The following is a 19786-nucleotide window of genomic DNA, read 5'->3' as shown; positions in this document are numbered from 1 at the left end:
AATACCCGGCAGTGAGGTACATTCCGCAAGAAAAGAAGAGGAAAAATGTGGTCACGTGGTTTAATAATCACAACATCCCGATGTGCTATGTTTACAATGGAGTCGATAGCAGATATTCTGTTGAAATTAATTGATTTTTAGAATTTAGAAATTTATGGCTATTGCGAGAAATTAAAAAATACGTTTGGAAATTATTTCTCTTTTCTTGATGTCAACAAGAATATTCAAGGAAAAACATGTGAACGATACAATATTTGTTTCAAAATAATGCCGGATATCACGATACTTATAACAAGCTGCGTTAAGGCCGAAATGAAGAAATCAATTAATTATAAATGCAAATTTCTACAGAAAACAAGGTAAGATTTATAAATTTTTCTTATGCGTGATGCTTACCAGTATGAATAAAGTTTTTATTAAGAATATTAGGTGTATATGAGTTGATTGAAAACTATTCCCGAGACCTTGAATAACATTTTCCAAACTTTTAAATGTAAGTGTAATAATAGTATATTCATAGTTCATGAATAGTTGTTCTAAATTACTGAAATAGCTGAATTCGTGAAAGATCTGTTTATCTGCAAGAACATAAATACAGAGCCAGTTTTCTCTCATTAATATTAATTAGTGTTATAGAATATTTTATGCAACTAAAATTTTATTAATTTCACCAGCTTATGTTTTAATATTTTAGCTGCTGTAATCGATTTTTAATGAAACACATAAATATCGGAATGTTAATTTTTTAATACCTTCCATTGCAGATATTATGAATACCAAGAGCTGTAATATTAAAAGCATCAGTAATGCTGAAATATTATTTATGAATTATTAGTTTTACATCTAGTACTGCAGTGAACTCAGTTGCACAAATCTCTATATTTTGCTTTTTGACATTTATATTATAGTATACAAAACGTGTTAATTTGCAGTTTATACTATTAATAAGATAATAACTAAAAATTAAATTTTAAGTTGTATAAAATTATATATTAATTTTGAACTGCGCAGAATATTGGCATCGTTATTCTTACATGATTTAAGGGGCAACTGCATTCACAGTGCTCCGGAAATTTGAATATTACGATTTTCAGAAACCAACTATTTATATTTACTGTTTTGCTTGTTAAGCTGATAAAATTATGACTTAAAAGTATTTATAGTAATTTTCTTTTCAGCGTAGAAGAGCAATCTATGTAAACATGATTTTATGTACTCATTTTTACCCTTTTTATAAATGAAGGAATTATCAGATCAAGCAGTGCTTAAATTGCGCCGGAGCCCGGCTCCGGTACTTCTCAATTTTTAAGATAAATTACAATTTTAGTCGGATCGCATCGGAGCCCTAAAGAAAATGAGCTCCGGTACTTCTTTTTATAAAGGGGGGAAAATTTAGAATTCATTCCTAACGTTTTAGTTTAACAGTAAGCAGACCTTGCAATACTCTATTTCCCTAGAAATACGAACTCATGAAAACATGAGACTTTCAAGTAAAGTCCACTCACTCACATGCGGAAACCTTTCCCTTTAAGAAGGGCAATAAATTTGGGGAAGTTTGTTTAAGAACGCGTAAATTTCTCGCCATGCCATCGTATCCAGTGTATTGTTATCGAATCTTACAGTTAGTTATCCTCGCAGGAAGGAAAATTTACGGTCTTAAATGTGCGTTAAGTAACAGCGAGTACAATAAGAGTGAAATACGGAGATGAACTGCTCAAACATCGTCTTATACATCGTCTTCCCACAGTATCCACTGATGGGGGGAAACGTAACCAGCAACTTAACATTCATCCTTAAGAGTCAGATTCAGGTTTCATTTTACCCCTGACACACATCAACTTGATGGCTATAATTATATCAGCAAAGAGCCGCGGTCAAAGAGAACGTTCTCTCTCACTAAGATTCCCCTCATTTTTTGTTTCCACCCACACATACCCTCATTCTGTTTCGCCCCAGAATTTTCATCAGCTATGCTTTAAGTATATTTAATTTTCGTGAGGATAAAAAAACCTCCCCTACGATAAGAGGTTAAATTGGGCCGGAGCGTACAGGATTTCGGCTTCGGGGCTTCTTAGTTTTTGTAATAAATCATAATTCTATCCAGAACGCACCGGAGCCCTGAATAAGAAGGCTGCGGCACTTTTCTGTAACTGAATCACAATTTCAGTAGAAATTTTATTTTAACAATAAAGTTATATTAAAAATCGCTTATAAATTTCATTTTATCTCTTTGCATTTTATTTAATTTTAATTATTTAATTACTTCAATTTTTAATTATTTAAATAAATAATAATTAATTACCTAATAATTATCGACTAATTTATAATTAATTAATTATATAGTAATTATTGATTAAATAAAAACTTATAAACATTAATTAAATAGCTATTAATTAATTTGATAATAATTAACTATTTAATTTTAAAATAATTAATGAGTTTAATAATAATTTTATTTATTTATTTACTCTTGTTCCTCTTTGCTGACAGTCTTCCATAGGGCTCCGGTACTTCTAATTTTGGAAATTAAGCCCTGAGATCAAGGAAAGAATTCATAAATAAATATTAAGAATCAAAACATGGTAAAGCAGCGAACAGAAGAGTATCATGTAGATAGTAATAACATGTAAAAGTTACCAAAATTATACTAACCAAATAAATGAACAGTTAATTAATGGATGAAGTAATAATTAAAGATGAAATTCAAATTTCATAACTAATTAAAAATAAACAGTTTCCGAATTTTCAACACACCTACCACAGTACAAACTTGTTTGTTTACATTAGCAGTTCTTACATCACGTGATCTCCATACCATTGTCGGAGGGGACTTCAACGCCAAACACTCCTGCTGGAACCGAGGCCCTGCTAACAAAAAAGGAAATGACATATTTAAACTCATTCAATCAAATAATTATAACATTCATGCTCCAGACGAGCCCACCCATTACGGGTACAATAGCGCCACCACAATATACTTCTTCATCTCAAATAACATTACTAACAGATGCAATATCTCTGTAATTTCAGCTCTGTCTTCCGACCACAACCCCATTGTATTTGAAATCCCCATTAATAAATACCTCCCCTCACTTGACAGAAGTATAGGAGTTACAAATTGGATCAAATACTCTGAAATTCTGAATAACTCCATACAAGGTAACCCATGCATCAACAATACAGAAGATTTAGAACACGAAGTCTCAAAATTTACCAACAGCATCAATTTCTGCTTTAAAGGATGCCACCAATACTCTTTATGTGAACAAGCCTTTCCTTCCCCTGCCTGCCGATATAAGAAATAAGATTAAAGAGAAAAACCGGATCCGTAAAAGATGGCAAACCACCAGGGATCCACAACTCAAACACGAACTAAACTCTATGCAAAAAGAAATCAACAGACGAATCAAGAACTACAAAAACCAAAAATGGACCAATTTCCTAAATAACCTAGCTATAGAGGACAATTCCCTATTTGACATTTCCTGCAAATTCAAGAAACCTTATAAACCTATTCCACCTATCCATGGACCTAGTGGAACTTCATATACAGAAGAAGATAAAGCTAAATCTTTTGCGGACTATATGTAAGATACATTCACTCTTAATCCCACTCCGTACGACAATAACCATATTGATCGGGTCAACCAGGTGGTTAATAACTTCCTTAATACCCCTGCTCCGTACAACTTAACTTTCCTGACTACCCCAACAATCGTTGCCAACACCATCAGCGCCTTACAAACGAAGAAAGCCCCAGGGCATGATGGCATCTCGACCAAAGCACTGAAGCATCTTCCGATCAACGCTCTTACCTGCATAACTAAGATAATCAACAACATTATCAAATTCGCTCATTTTCCTAACTCATGGAAGCAAGCTATAATTATTGTTTTTGCTAAACCGTAACAAAATCCAACTCTCCCACAGAACTATCGCCCTATCAGTTTACTTAGCCACCTGTCTAAAGTTACTGAGAAAATCCTACTTTTCCATATCCAAAAAATTCACCCTTCCATGAATTTTCTCCCAGAAGAACAATTCGGTTTTCGTAATCATCATAGCACTTGCCACCAACTTCTTAGAGTTATCAACATTATCACTGAAGGCTACAACTGCAAGCTTCCGACCGGTGCTATATTTCTCGATATCGCGAAAGCTTTTGACAGGGTATGGCATCTAAGCCTTATTTACAAACTAATCACTCTTAATTTTCCACATCATTTTATTCGCTTAATAGCCTCTTTTCTCAGCAACAGAACATTCAGAATCAAAATCGGTACTGCTTACTCTACCACCAGAGCAATAAATGCTGGTGTCCCACAGGAGTCGGCATTTTCGCCGTACCTTTTTAATAATTATACACAAGACATCCCTAAAGACCCTTCTGTTCATCTTGCACTCTTGCCCAGCTCTTCTTTATGCAGCACCGATCTGGGGACATGCATCTAAAACCAATGTTAAACAATTACAAATTCTACAAAATAAAATTCTACGAGAAATTATCAATGCTCCTTGGTATATTCCCAACATCTATATTCACAGAGACCTTCGAATCGAACTTATTCAAGAGTATATTAAACGATTAGCGGTCAACTTCTTTTATTCAGTACAAAACCACAGTAATAGCCTTATTAGCACTCTCAGACACTCCGCGCGTCCCAGAGAAAAACTTCGTTACCCTTGTGACGTCCTTCCCACATAAGAATTACAACTTTAATTGACTCATTCACGCCAAACTGACTCTGCGGTTTTACCACCCGCGGCTACATCTTATAACGACACTGAACTTGACACCCCCCCTTTTTCGCCGCCGCTAGTGCGAACCTCACTCTCTTTCACCCGCCTCCCACACTCCTTTCACCCTTCTCTTTTTCCTCCCACCCGATCTTTATCAGAAGTCGAGTAAAAAGATGTTTCTACATCTTGACACTCGAGAATAAAATACGATCTGCGTGTGTGTGATCTCCATGTATCTGGCTGCTAGGAGTATCTCTAGTAGCTGTAGTTATTACTAGCAAAAGAGAACGAAACAGATAACGGTATCGGTAAGATTATTAAACATGCCAAAATCATGTCAATATGATAGGAAAATAATTTCTATCTAAGAAATTAAAAAATAATCAAATAAATTCTAAATTGTGACTCAAAAGATTTCGTTCAAAGAAAATGATGGCATCAGAATAGGAAGGAAATACGGACCAAAATTCATTTTAAAGATATGGCAACAGTACTCTTGTTTGTTTGATTACCGCGAAAGTTGTTTAAATTTACGTCTACGATAGTTTTTATGCTTTCTATTTTTGCTCTCGTATAAGAAATCAGATGTTTTCTTAAGAATCTTTTCGTGTAGAACATTTCAGTGTCTTATGTGAATAAATGATAATTTATTTTGTGTATCAACTTAACTGTTATAAGAATATTTGTTATGCTCTAACGTATTTGATGAACTTCGTTATAATAAATGCAGTTTTATTGAGTTTTGTAAAGGGATTAGAATATCTCGGCGGCAGACTTGAAGAATACTGTTGGTGAGTATATTTAAGATTAAAATAATCATTCTGTTAAGTAAGTTTTGCTTAACTTTTTAAGTAATATTATTTTTGCTTAGCTTTAAAAATCGTTATTAATGGAAAAGTTAATGGAAATTGATCCGACAAGAAACTTTTTATTCAGTTTTATTTAAGAAGCGTTTTCATATCTCTATAATATTTTTTTGAACAGCAGTTAAACGCTGCTGTGTGAAGCCTTTGCTTCTCAGTTATATGTGAGTAAAATTCTTATGATGTCACTATTTGTGACACAACATTTGTTTCAGATACGTCTTCTTGTGCGATCATAAGTATAAAATAAACAAAACAGATGGCATAGAAATACCTAATCCATATATCCTTAGTGTCTGATATTTGACATAGTTTGTAGCATCTGTGAACTGTTACTGCTTGGCTGCTGATGAGCTGCATATCAATTGCAAAGCACTGAATAATGTTCCTTGCTTCTTGTTATGAGTTACATGCAAGAAAGTTCAGTTTTGAGAAGCAGTGAAAGCATGTCTTAGTAAAAATTTTTAAAAAAAAGTGAACTTTTTTTTTTTTTTTTTTTTTTGTGCAACACATGAACACACACATATATGTATGTAAGTAAAATAAGTCTGAGCAGAATATAATTTATTACTAAAAACCGTTTATGTAATCAGGTATTTGCAATTAAGTTTCTACTTAAATGAGAATATTTGTTTATTTCATTTATGTGATAATGTATTTTCAGTCACAGTTTTGAAATTAGCATACTTACTCACATAATAGTCGCACCCCCGTTTTTAAGCAGAAAAATTTGTCAAAAGTGTATGATATTGTGCAGTAAATTTCCCCACATAATAGTTGCACCTAGACTTTCGCAATGAAAAATTGGCAAAAAATGTGTGACTATTACGCGAGTAAATACAGTAAGTGAAATGAATTTTCAGTCATAGTTTTGAAAGTACTTTGAAATTATGCAATGAAGATATTATAAAAATGGCTTTTTGATTTTATTTTTTTTAAATTTCCTTAGAAATTGCACTTTTAAAAACAGAAATATTTTGAAATTTTATAATATTGAAAGGTATTTAAAGACAGATCTGAATTTTACTAATTTTTTCCATCAAATAGATAACTTTGTCAAGAAAAGGGCTCATTATCGCATTATTATTTTATTTCTGTTATGCTTAATATTGTTTGCTGTGCTAACTTGAATTTAATTCAAATTCATTTTGGTTAATCTTCGGATTATGGTAACTTGGCGAAAATTTGGCTACCAACCCTGCTACAGCAAACTGCTAGTTTTTTTTTTTTTTTTTTTTGGACGCCATTTTGTTTTTACGAAGTAAAGGCGTGTTTTTTTTTTTTAACTCAACATTTTTTTCCAACAATAATGCTAGCCGAATTACGCGTATGCTAGAACTTTTATGGAACAAAAGTGCTTAATCATGGCGAAAATTAGGTGCGAAATTGAAAGTGCAGAATCGCCCACTGCTTGCCGCATTTTTAAGAACTGCACATACAAGTTATCATCCATGTACATGTTGACCTATTTTCACTTAAAAAAAATCCCAGAATTGCACAAAAATGGCATTGTGCACACTCTTGACTTTATCGATGTACACTGCTAAAGTCCTAGCTAGTAACCTTTATCGCATTACCAAAATGTCGCCAAACTACCTGTTACCATATTCCAATGATTAGCCTTTATTTTTTTTAACTGGTTAATTTTACATCTATATGCTTAATTTCTGTGGATTTTAACTTCCATATGCTTAATAAAGTCAAAAGTCGTTAATTCGGACACCCACAATCCGGAATGATCTATAATCCGGACCTCAAAGCTACAAGCTATCTGCGCATGCGTTGCATTGACGCATGCGTGTAAGACCTTCACGGCTGCAAAAATGCATGTGCGCATGCGCATAATACGTTTACGCTTGTGCGTCTAATGTATAACGGACAGTATAAGCTAAGCTAAAATTATCTAATTCACTTAATGTTGCAGATTGCGTTGTTCCTTAATTTTCGAATTGGATCCTGCTTATTATTTTTTGCAGATTGTTAGAGCAATTTTATAAAAGTGAGCTTGAACTTTCAATTATGTCAAATAGAATTTCCGATATATATCTAGTAATATGTAAACGATCTACAAAGCGAAAGTATGTTTCGAAGTCCATGAAACAAAAAGTGGAATTGCTGCAAAAAATGGATAAAGGCATATCCTCCTTTGTTTCTCTAACCATTCCGAAATCTGTTTATCAATTTCACACTGCTCTGCGGGGGGAGGGGGGAAACATGGCAGAGTGCAATGAATTGGAAGTTAATCTGTCAGCACTATTCTTATCTTCATGGCAGATGTTTTTATTTTATTTGGCTTATAATTCCTTACTAAATGTAGTATTTTATCTCGATGTACTCCGTCTGATATGATTTAAATCAAATTCCTCGTCATTATAATTCGCTTCCGATTAAGAAAAAAGTGACACAGAGGTTATTGAAAACTAAACAACTTACATTGAAAGAAATGTTTAATAAAGTAAACAAATAAATATTAGCTTTTTGTGTGTGTGTGTGTGTGTGTAAATTTTGATACCCTTTAGATCATAATTGTTCTTTATTTCAAAAACTACGGTTTCATATTTTTAATTTTATAATTTCTGCATGCCATCTTACCAGATTTAAACTGATGATCTATAATCCGGAAAAATCGATGATCCGGAATCGCCGAAGTCCCGACGAGTCCGGATTAACGACTTTTGATTGTATATTGTTTTCTCTACTAACTTGAATTAATGTAATTTATTATTTAACTTATTTTGATTATGTGCACTAAATGTCACATTTAAGAAGCTTACTTCTATGTGTTTAATATCTGATAACACTACATTGCTCATCATTGACGTTGATCAGCTATTGGTGAGCTTGGCGAGTAAAAATGCAACGGGTGCTTTGTGGAAGAAAACCCTTAATAACACTTGTGTATTCTAAATTATTAATAATTTTATATTTATAAGGATTGTACATTTCGTATTCTTGTGCTTTTGTATTCTATAATGTATCAAAGATTATTAATGCTTTAAAAAAAGTCACGTCCCAGAGGAGACCTGTTAGCTAATTCGATAAAAGTTACTTATAAGGCAAGTTGGTAACTTTGGTGACTTTTCCAAAAAGGATCCCTAAACTATTCATGTTTATTGTAACTTGGCAAACGTTATCAAGGTATCAAAAGAAACAATTTAAAATGTAAATTTGAAACAGTAGGACTTATATGATACATTAACCTTTTCTTGGGGACAGATGTCCCATGCATTGACTACTTCAAAGAAATTTATTAGAAATTTAACATAAAGATTTAAAATTTACTATTTAATGGAGAGCAGAAATTGGTAGATACTGTCAATTTATTTAATTAATTCCATGCTGATTGAACTGTTGACTAAATGCCTTCAATATCTAAAAAATTTGTCTCTATCCCACATGAAAAGGTTAAACATAATATGATAAATTAAAGATGAGTGATGTAAATGATTAAATAATGTATATGCATTAAACATATGCTTTATATTTCATGATACATTGATATTGATCTCTTCATGTACACAGCAATTTGTTTCTGCTTAAAAAAGTCTGAGAACTGCACAAATTTGGCATATTGCACATTAAATGTTATATGCATTAATGTTTTTCTTCCCATCTAAGCACCAATATGTTTCCAAAATAAAACTGAGAATTACACAAACTTAGCCCTGTTATGGTCAATTATGAATGATTAAATAACAATTATATGATAAATATGAAAATAAAACGTGTACTATTTTGTAGTTGTTTATTTAACCAATGGAGGATAAATCTTCTTTAAGTCCTCTATAAATAGTAAATACTGTTTAAGAGAATTATTTCTGTTCATCTTGTGCTGCATATATTTGACAAGAAAGGAATAATTTTCGCCTTTCATTGCAAATCGTAGAAAGAAACCTAAATCGTAACTTTCCATTACTCTGCACACCAAAGACATAGAGAAAGTCAGAGATTCTTTTTTGCCATTTAAAAGATGCAGTTTTAAAATTAATAAACAGCATTCAAAAATATGCAACCCTTGTCCAAGAGAGAAATATCCTATAATATCATTCAGTTTTAAAAAAAAATAAGGTTTACAAAACAAAAACATTACAAAACCTCAATAAACTGAGGTTTTGAGATTAACCCTCTGAGCGGCATGGGTTTTGGGATTTGTCATGAAGACCTGTATTTAGCTAAATTTGTATGATTACTTATTTAACCTCTATTTTCATAAACTTACATTCATTAAGATTATATTTACATTATTAAAGAAAGTAGGAAAGCAAAATATCTTAAGCTAATATGTATCAAGTGACAAAAAATCTCATGACCGAATAAAACCAGCCATGCCGCTCAGAGGGTTTAATAAACCAACAACAAAATTCCAAAATTTGTTGCTAGCTTATTTAATCTAACAACAATATTGCCAAATTTGCCATGCCATTTATATTTCACATTAGGTAATTAATAATAATGGGTACTATTCAGTTTCGAGGGCCATAAAAAATCACCAAACTATTGTTGATGCCAATGCTGCCAAAAATAATTGCGGCAAGAAAGGAAGTATAATAGTAAATAACTATCTAAGATTTATGTTTTAATTTAGATGAAAGGTAATTTCATGTAATATTTTTTATTATTATAATTTATATGAAAAAGGCTAAACATGACTGAGTGGAAGCATAAGAGTAAATAACTATTTCAGATCGTTATTATAATTTATATAAAAATTGCTAAACATAGCTGATTGGATGCCTGCATCGCTATTTCACTACTGACTTATCGCTAAAGCATAATTTCATCTTGTTGGTTGTTCAAACGTAATTTTCTATAATGAATGATGCCTTTTCTTTGAAAATATTCTCGTTAAAGTGCAGAATCGCTCACTTATTTGTTTGCCGCTTTTTACAATTGAATTTTTGTCAGTTTTCTTTTACTTTTTAAGTGAAAATAGGTCGATGTGTACATAGATAAAGTCAAGGATGTGCGCAGTGCCATTTTTGCACAATTCTAGGATTTTTTTTAAGTGAAAATAGGTCGATGAGCACATGGATACCGAGTATGTGCAACTCTTAAAAACTCGTCAAGCAGTGGGTGATTCTGCACTTTACCCAAAATTCTATTGCCAACTTTTCGTCATGAACAATTCCCAAATTGTTAAATCCGTAGAATATCAAAAAAGGATTTAAAAATTAAACTAGTATGTCAATGGCGTCTTAAGAAATATAGAACTATATAAACATATGCAATCTGAAATCAACGCATACGCTAGATTTGGCGCGCTGTTAAATGGGCGCATTTGCTAGATTTGGCGCTTTTGCGCATACATTTTTGCTGCAATTTTTTTACGGCCCTCAAAACCGAATAGTACCTAATAATGTAATAAATTTTTAATTTAATAAAAATTGCAATTATGTGTGAAGGTATTTCAAGCATTGTATATTATTTGGGTAAAAATATATTTATGGCTGCCCCTTGGCAATAATTGGTGGTTTTTGCAGTTCTTCGACTTGTTATTTTATCTTTGTGTAGCAGCAATTTTTGGCGCAAAAATCGCTGCTACACAAATCTAAACTCAATACCCGTGTACATATCGACCTATTTTCACTTTTAAAAAATATATACATATGCATCAACATATGTATATTAACATAATGTATTAGTTAATATAATGTATATTAAAACTTAAATTGCTTTTCATAATTTTTATGTTGCACAACCAGTATTTATGTTTTCACATTAAGTTATTCTTCCCTTGATATAAGGATCACATAAACTTCAAAATGCTCTACTGCATGCTATTCCATTGAAGACTAATTCCAGATGTTAATCATTTTTTTAATACGATTGGAAAACAAAATTATACAGTAATTATATTGTTTTATACAAAAATTAAGTCGACTTATTGAGAATTAATCAAGTTTACAAAAAGACAAAGTGTTGTGTCAAAACTGTTTGGAGACAGTTTTGGTTTGATTCTAATTGTAATCTGATACATGCTTTATAAGAATTAGAAATGCCTTTTTTGCTTAACTTTGCATCAAAAAGAGTTTCTAAAATTCAAAAATATTCTAGTTAGGTGAATGCTGGATAATTGGGATTTAACTGTATTAATTTTAAGTCATTCAGTTAATCAGTTTACAGTTTTAATTTAAAAGAAAAATTAACAATCTTATGCCATATTGAATGGTGACATCTCTGAACAGTGGCAGTTTGCCTGGCAGCAAAGATAAATTGTAGAACTTCTGCTCCGTAGAAAAGCAGTACTTGCTGAGTTGTGAGTATGATAAATGACACGGTAGGTAACCTAACAATGGGGGGGAAAAAACCCTTCATTAATCTGTAGATGTTTATAATGTCAGAAACCATATAAATTATACTGTAAATCATTAGTTTTTGAAAGTTTTGCTTTTCCATTTTATTAGTATTTTGAATGAACCTTTTAGTAAAAAAAGATTGGAAAAGGCCCATGGTCTTTACTGTAGAGGGTGATTCAAAATTCATTATCAATATTTGGTGGGGAGGTAGGGAATAGGAAAAGAAAGAAATTTCACATAGAAAAACATGGGTGCAGACAAACGCATGGTGGTGTAGAGGGCTCTGTGTGTACTCCCATACATAAGCACCGCTGTTTGACATGTGCAGTCAGTTGTCATTCGACTAGGTGACTTAATAAGTATTACGTTACGTGAAATGAACAGAAGTAACATGTATTACGTTACGTGAAATGAACTTGCAGATATGCATGTAACTTACGGTGTGGCAGGAAGATGTCTTCTAGGCAGGCAATTGTATGCAGCACGATCCCTCAACCGCCGTGTGCCACAGCATCAAATATTTTCACATATTCATTGAACAGGATCATTTGCTGATAGTAATGTTAATTGAGGGAGGTGCCGATCAGCACAGACAGTAGCAGTAGAGGAAGCTGTCCCATAAGAAATAGACGAACAGCCTGGTGCTAGCATGCGAAGTATGGCTAGGCAATTTGAAATTTCGCAAGCCACAGCGGGGTGGATATTACACGTTGAAGGGTTACATCCGTTTCATCTGCAGAGAGTGCAGTTACTGGCTGTAGACGACCATCCCAATCGTGTTATTTTTGTCAGTGGTTCATGCAGAAAACAGCCATTGATCCCAATTTCTCAATCTTTGTTCTTTTCATCGATGAAGCATTTTTCACTCAAGAGGATGTCTGATGAGCCCACACAATTTGCATGTGTGGGCTAATCAGAACCCAAACGGTACAAGACCTGGAGCTACGCAACAACGTTTTGCTCTCAGTGTGTGGACTGGGATTGTTGTTGGGCCCATATTCACTACCATCTCGTTTGGATGGTGCCAATAACCTGACATTTCTTCAGACTGTGTTACCGGATCTTCTGAATGAGGTTCCTGATGGTATTATGTGGCGAATTTGGTTTCAGCATAATGGCGCTCCTGCACATTTTGCAAATGCTGTGCTTGCTTACCCAAGCAGAAAGTTTGGTAGTCAATGGATTAGTCGCGGTGAACTGGTTTCTTGGCCGCCACGTTCATCGGATTTATATCCAATCCATTTCTTTGTATGGGGTGCTATGAAAAATTTCATATACGAAACCCCTGTTGATAGTGATATGGACTTTGTAGCACACATATCGGTTGTTGCCACAAACATCCAAGAAATGCCAGGCATATTCCAGAAGGTCCGGTTGTCCATGCAATGCTGTTGTAGGTCATGCATTCTAGCACATCGTCGGCAGTTCTAGCACCTCTTGTAAATCTGTAAAACCGATGCAAAGAAATATTACATGTAAGGTAATAAATATTTTTTTCCTTACCACTTCCTTCTTATGTGTTCTTTCCATCAATGAGTGGGGTCAGTTTGATCTACTACATGCCATATGCACCCATGCATTCATATGGGAAATCTCCTTCTTTTTCTATTCCCTATCTCCCCACCAGATATTGATGATGAATTCTGAATCACCCTGTATAGGGAGTTACTGATATAATTGTGCTATGTAACAGAGATAGCTAAGCATTTTGTCAGTGGGAACTGCATGTTATGATTTAAAACTACTCAAGAGCTTTAGCTTGATTTTCGAAAATCCGTAAGCATATTATATTTATTCTATAGAATAAAAAGTCTTTAACTAAAAAGAAATGGTAAATATTTATTCCACGGTACCCCTTGTCAAATTGTTTCTTTTTTGATGCCAAGATCAACGGCAGTTTCAAGATGGCCACTACACAAAACCAAAATAAGAAGTCAAAGACTTATACAGACTCGATGTCCTTGTACACATCAACCTATTTTCACTAAAAAAAAATCGGAGAATTCCACAAACTAGGCATTGGGTACTGCCTTAACTTTGTCCATGTACATATCGACCTATTTTCGCTTTAAACAAAATCAGGAAGCTAAAAGAAATTTAAAATATTTAAAATTGTCATGGTAACCAGAAAAAATTCACCATTGTCTTATCACACAGAGACAAACAAATAATTAAAAATACACAGACAGATAGGAATAAATAAACAAAAATACATATTTCCTAACATAAAAACATTAAACAGCAAATCTTTTAACAAAAATCAATACACACAGACAAATAAATAAATGAAACGTCAATTTTTTAACATGCCTTTTTTTTCACATGCATACATTTAGGCTTCCCAACACCATATCCTCCATGTAAGCAATTAAATTAAATTTTTCATCATTTCGCCTCATCCACTGTTAATCAACATTCATCCTCTTACCCACTTCAGACATACTCAAATGATGGTACCCACAGCAAAAAAATAGCAAGTTCAAAATCCAAGACCATACCATGCAAGTGCAAGCAAACACAGCAACTGAAAAGAATAGTAAGAACCAAAAACCCGGGTCCATACGAAAGGGTTACTGTTACAAAAAGCACAGCGGGCTTCCAGATTTCATGAACAACCAATACCGCTTGATGATTTTTTAGGAAAAAACCAAGAGGTACCGTACAGTAAAGATCAGCCAAAGAAATATTGGTGCTCTTCTGTTGTTGGATCATATTAACAAGTGAATGTATTAATTCAGAAGTCAAACAACAAAAATCAACGTTATACCTACAAAATTTTCACAGGACTAGTTTCGATGGTTTTACAGAACCATCATCTTCAGCTGCAAAACCGCAAATGAACAAGATAGGAAATAATGATTAGATAAGAAAGGCTGGACAAGAATAAGCAAGTGGCGCCATCTGTTGGCGAAACCAGAACTAAAACATAATTTCTCTAAAAGCCGAAGGCAAATTTGGATTGGAATTAGGATCGTTAACTAGAACAGAAAGATTTTTATGAATGTGAAATGCCTCTAGAAAATCCAGTTCTCCAATGGAAGATGTTTTTTGAATAATTTTGGCAGCAGAAAAATTGAAAGTGTGATTTTCGGACCAACAATGTTGAGCAACAGAAGACTTCTGTGTTTCCTTTTTTCTAACATATGCCTCATGTTCTTTGATGCGAAATTTTTAGGCTCTCTTAGTTTGGCCAATGTAAATTAAACCACACTGGCAAGGAATCCTATAAATACCCCAGGAATTCATATCCGGAATGGGGTCCTTGAGTATAGAAGTTGGAATTTTATTGATGGGAGAATAAACAACCCGAAAGTTAAATTTCTGCAAAATATGTGCAACTTTATAGCTAATTGATGGAAAGAAGGGAATGACAACAGAATTTTTATAATCTCCTAAAATAAGAGTGTGGCTTTTAGTGTGTTGAGATGAGAATTTTTTAACTGCTTGATTAATAATGTTGGGTGAAAAGCCCCTGTCAATAGCTATTGCTTTTAAATAATTTAGTTCTTCATCAAGGGCGAATTTGGAGGAGCAAACTTGAAGAGCACGGAAAACATAGGAATAAAATGAAGCTAACTTTTGTTTAGTCGGATGACATGATTTAAAGTGTGGTGGAAGGCAAACCGATGAAGGTTTACGGTAAACTGTAGTACTGAAGTTGGATGTGTTACGTGTGACCAGAATGTCGAGAAACGGAAGAGAATTGCAAGTCTCAAGTTCAAAAGTGAACTGAATAGCAGGATCAATAGAATTCATTGTTGAAAGAACTTTATTTAAATCATCTTTATTACCTTCAAACAGGGTAAAAGTATCGTCTACGTAGCGGAACCATGCCGGAAAGTTTAAAGTTTCAAACAATTTTGATTCATAATAATGCATGTAGATATCAGCCAGGATGGGACTGAGGGGGCTTCCCATGGCTAATCCCTCAGTTTGTTTGTAATATTTATTTTGGAAAACAAAATGTGTTTGTTTCAAACAGAGTTGAGTGAGAGAAATTAGCTCCTCAATTTCGATGCAAGAGAAATGAAATTCGCGAAGTCTGGTTTCTAGACATCTTAATGCACCCTCCACTGGGACATTGGTGAATAATGATTTTACATCAAAAGAAACCATGAGTAAATTACTAGGAGAAATGTTTTTAACCTTTTTTACAAACTCTATTGAATTTTTTATGGTGTAAATATTATTGTCTAATAGAGTGGAAAATCTAGAAACTAAATATTTAGCTAAAGGATACGAGGCAGTACCTAAATTTGATACAATAGGGCGGAAAGGAATACCACTTTTATGAATTTTGGGAAGAGCATATAATCTGGCACAATTCGCAACAGATGGGATAAGCGAATGTTTTAAGTTGCTTGAAATGATTTGCGAAGATTTGATCGCAGTTTTTATTTTGGATAAGTCCGAAGGTGAAGGATCTTTAGGGATCGGATTATATGGTCCTTCGTTTAAGAGTTTAGTGACACCATCGATGTAAGTGTTCTTATCCATGACGACTATCTGGCCACCTTTGTCGGCCTTTGAAATGATAATATCCGGGTTAGAATGAATTTCGCGCATTGTAGCTCTTTCTCTCGCAGTTAGATTTGGTTTTAAAGGTTTATTATTGAATTTCACATTATGAGCGATAAGATGCCTAATCATTTCTTTCTGTGAATCTGAAACTTTACTGAACTTGAAAGCTTTTTCGATAGGAGCCAAAATCTTTGGAATCGAGGGTTTACAGGTTTGTGAGAAGTTGAAATTATATTTTAGAATTCTCTCTTGTTCTTCTGAAAGACTAACATAAGAAATATTAACTATTGGCTTGATGTTTACAATGGGAAGATTTTTTGAACTACTTGAACTGGAAGACTGTAAAAGAAGTTTTTCGAATTTAACTGCAAGGGTGTTTTTATGACGGTTAACTGCATTCTCCGTTCTAGACCAAGACTTTTGTTCAAGGGCAGTGAATTTTGGATATGATTTAGCGAGTTCCAGATGAAGCTTATAGAGTTCATGTTCAATTTTGGACAATTGTTGACGTGTATCCCTTATCACGGACCGAAGTAAGGCAAGCTTGCAATTTAACAGAATTCTTGAAACGCGACTCGAAGGTTTTTGATTAGATTTGATTTGAATAAAATTGGGGATCAATTTTTTACATTTACATTTAAGTAAAAAATCAAGATGATTCAGGAATTTTTGCCGTTTCAGGCGTAATTTAGTGAAACGATTAACGGATGAAGGCATGATAAACAATGCAAAAATCAAACTAAATTAACTGAGCAATAATAAAATACACACAAAACACAGAAAAATCCCTCGCTGAAATGAATAGAAAACAAAACGTTTCTAAGCAAAATACATGAAATCAGACAAGCAAAGCACAATATCCAAATGTACAAAACATAAACATAACTTGAAAATTGCAAAAATGTACTCACCGAAACTCCTACAATCACAAAATGGCGGCCACACCACGTGCAAAAAAGAAAGCAAAATATAAGCCTGTTTGGGGCTTCTATAATTAAGACACAATAACACGCCGAATAAATACTAATTCAGAAGTCAAACAACAAAAATCAGCGTTATACCTACAAAATTTTCACAGGACTAGTTTCGATGGTTTTACAGAACCATCATCTTCAGCTGCAAAACCGCAAATGAACAAGATAGGAAATAATGATTAGATAAGATAAGAAAGGCTGGACAAGAATAAGCAAGTGGCGCCATCTGTTGGCGAAACCAGAACTAAAACATAATTTCTCTAAAAGCCGAAGGCAAATTTGGATTGGAATTAGGATCATTAACTAGAACAGAAAGATTTTTATGAATGTGAAATGCCTCTAGAAAATCCAGTTCTCCAATGGAAGATGTTTTTTGAATAATTTTGGCAGCAGAAAAATTGAAAGTGTGATTTTCGGACCAACAATGTTGAGCAACAGAAGACTTCTGTGTTTCCTTTTTTCTAACATATGCCTCATGTTCTTTGACGCGAAATTTTAAGGCTCTCTTAGTTTGGCCAATGTAAATTAAACCACACTGGCAAGGAATCCTATAAATACCCCAGGAATTCATATCCGGAATGGGGTCCTTGAGTATAGAAGTTGGAATTTTATTGATGGGAGAATAAACAACCCGAAAGTTAAATTTCTGCAAAATATGTGCAACTTTATAGCTAATTGATGGAAAGAAGGGAATGACAACAGAATTTTTATAATCTCCTAAAATAAGAGTGTGGCTTTTAGTGTGTTGAGATGAGAATTTTTTAACTGCTTGATTAATAATGTTGGGTGAAAAGCCCCTGTCAATAGCTATTGCTTTTAAATAATTTAGTTCTTCATCAAGGGCGAATTTGGAGGAGCAAACTTGAAGAGCACGGAAAACATAGGAATAAAATGAAGCTAACTTTTGTTTAGTCGGATGACATGATTTAAAGTGTGGTGGAAGGCAAACCGATGAAGGTTTACGGTAAACTGTAGTACTGAAGTTGGATGTGTTACGTGTGACCAGAATGTCGAGAAACGGAAGAGAATTGCAAGTCTCAAGTTCAAAAGTGAACTGAATAGCAGGATCAATAGAATTCATTGTTGAAAGAACTTTATTTAAATCATTTTATTACCTTCAAACAGGGTAAAAGTATCGTCTACGTAGCGGAACCATGCCGGAAAGTTTAAAGTTTCAAACAATTTTGATTCATAATAATGCATGTCTCTCACTCAACTCTGTTTGAAACAAACACATTTTGTTTTCCAAAATAAATATTACAAACAAACTGAGGGATTAGCCATGGGAAGCCCTCAGTCCCATCCTGGCTGATATCTACATGCATTATTATGAATCAAAATTGTTTGAAACTTTAAACTTTCCGGCATGGTTCCGCTACGTAGACGATACTTTTACCCTGTTTGAAGGTAATAAAGATGATTTAAATAAAGTTCTTTCAACAATGAATTCTATTGATCCTGCTATTCAGTTCACTTTTGAACTTGAGACTTGCAATTCTCTTCCGTTTCTCGACATTCTGGTCACACGTAACACATCCAACTTCAGTACTACAGTTTACCGTAAACCTTCATCGGTTTGCCTTCCACCACACTTTAAATCATGTCATCCGACTAAACAAAAGTTAGCTTCATTTTATTCCTATGTTTTCCGTGCTCTTCAAGTTTGCTCCTCCAAATTCGCCCTTGATGAAGAACTAAATTATTTAAAAGCAATAGCTATTGACAGGGGCTTTTCACCCAACATTATTAATCAAGCAGTTAAAAAATTCTCATCTCAACACACTAAAAGCCACACTCTTATTTTAGGAGATTATAAAAATTCTGTTGTCATTCCCTTCTTTCCATCAATTAGCTATAAAGTTGCACATATTTTGCAGAAATTTAACTTTCGGGTTGTTTATTCTCCCATCAATAAAATTCCAACTTCTATACTCAAGGACCCCATTCCGGATATGAATTCCTGGGGTATTTATAGGATTCCTTGCCAGTGTGGTTTAATTTACATTGGCCAAACTAAGAGAGCCTTAAAATTTCGCGTCAAAGAACATGAGGCATATGTTAGAAAAAAGGAAACACAGAAGTCTTCTGTTGCTCAACATTGTTGGTCCGAAAATCACACTTTCAATTTTTCTGCTGCCAAAATTATTCAAAAAACATCTTCCATTGGAGAACTGGATTTTCTAGAGGCATTTCACATTCATAAAAATCTTTCTGTTCTAGTTAACGATCCTAATTCCAATCCAAATTTGCCTTCGGCTTTTAGAGAAATTATGTTTTAGTTCTGGTTTCGCCAACAGATGGCGCCACTTGCTTATTCTTGTCCAGCCTTTCTTATCTAATCATTATTTCCTATCTTGTTCATTTGCGGTTTTGCAGCTGAAGATGATGGTTC

The 19786-nt window shown here is 33.7% G+C and overlaps 1 protein-coding gene across 2 annotated transcripts in view; it reads left to right on the top strand.

Annotated features, from left to right (window-relative positions):
• Positions 1-5218: 5218 nt before the first annotated feature.
• The window catches only part of dgt6 (dim gamma-tubulin 6), a 77584-nt gene continuing 63016 nt past the window's right edge, over positions 5219-19786 (top strand). For both annotated transcript variants that reach the window (XM_035373491.2, XM_035373490.2), the window contains exon 1: positions 5219-5531. The gene's annotated coding sequence lies outside the window, so the exon portion shown is untranslated. The remainder of the gene's footprint in view (positions 5532-19786) is intronic.

Source organism: Stegodyphus dumicola, chromosome 5, assembly GCF_044657685.1.
Source record: "Stegodyphus dumicola isolate Sdum_Otavi_A_Nest chromosome 5, ASM4465768v1".
Taxonomy (NCBI): Eukaryota; Metazoa; Arthropoda; class Arachnida; order Araneae; family Eresidae; genus Stegodyphus; species Stegodyphus dumicola.
Note: the sequence above shows the minus strand (reverse complement) of the source record. Positions and strands in the feature narration are given on the sequence as shown.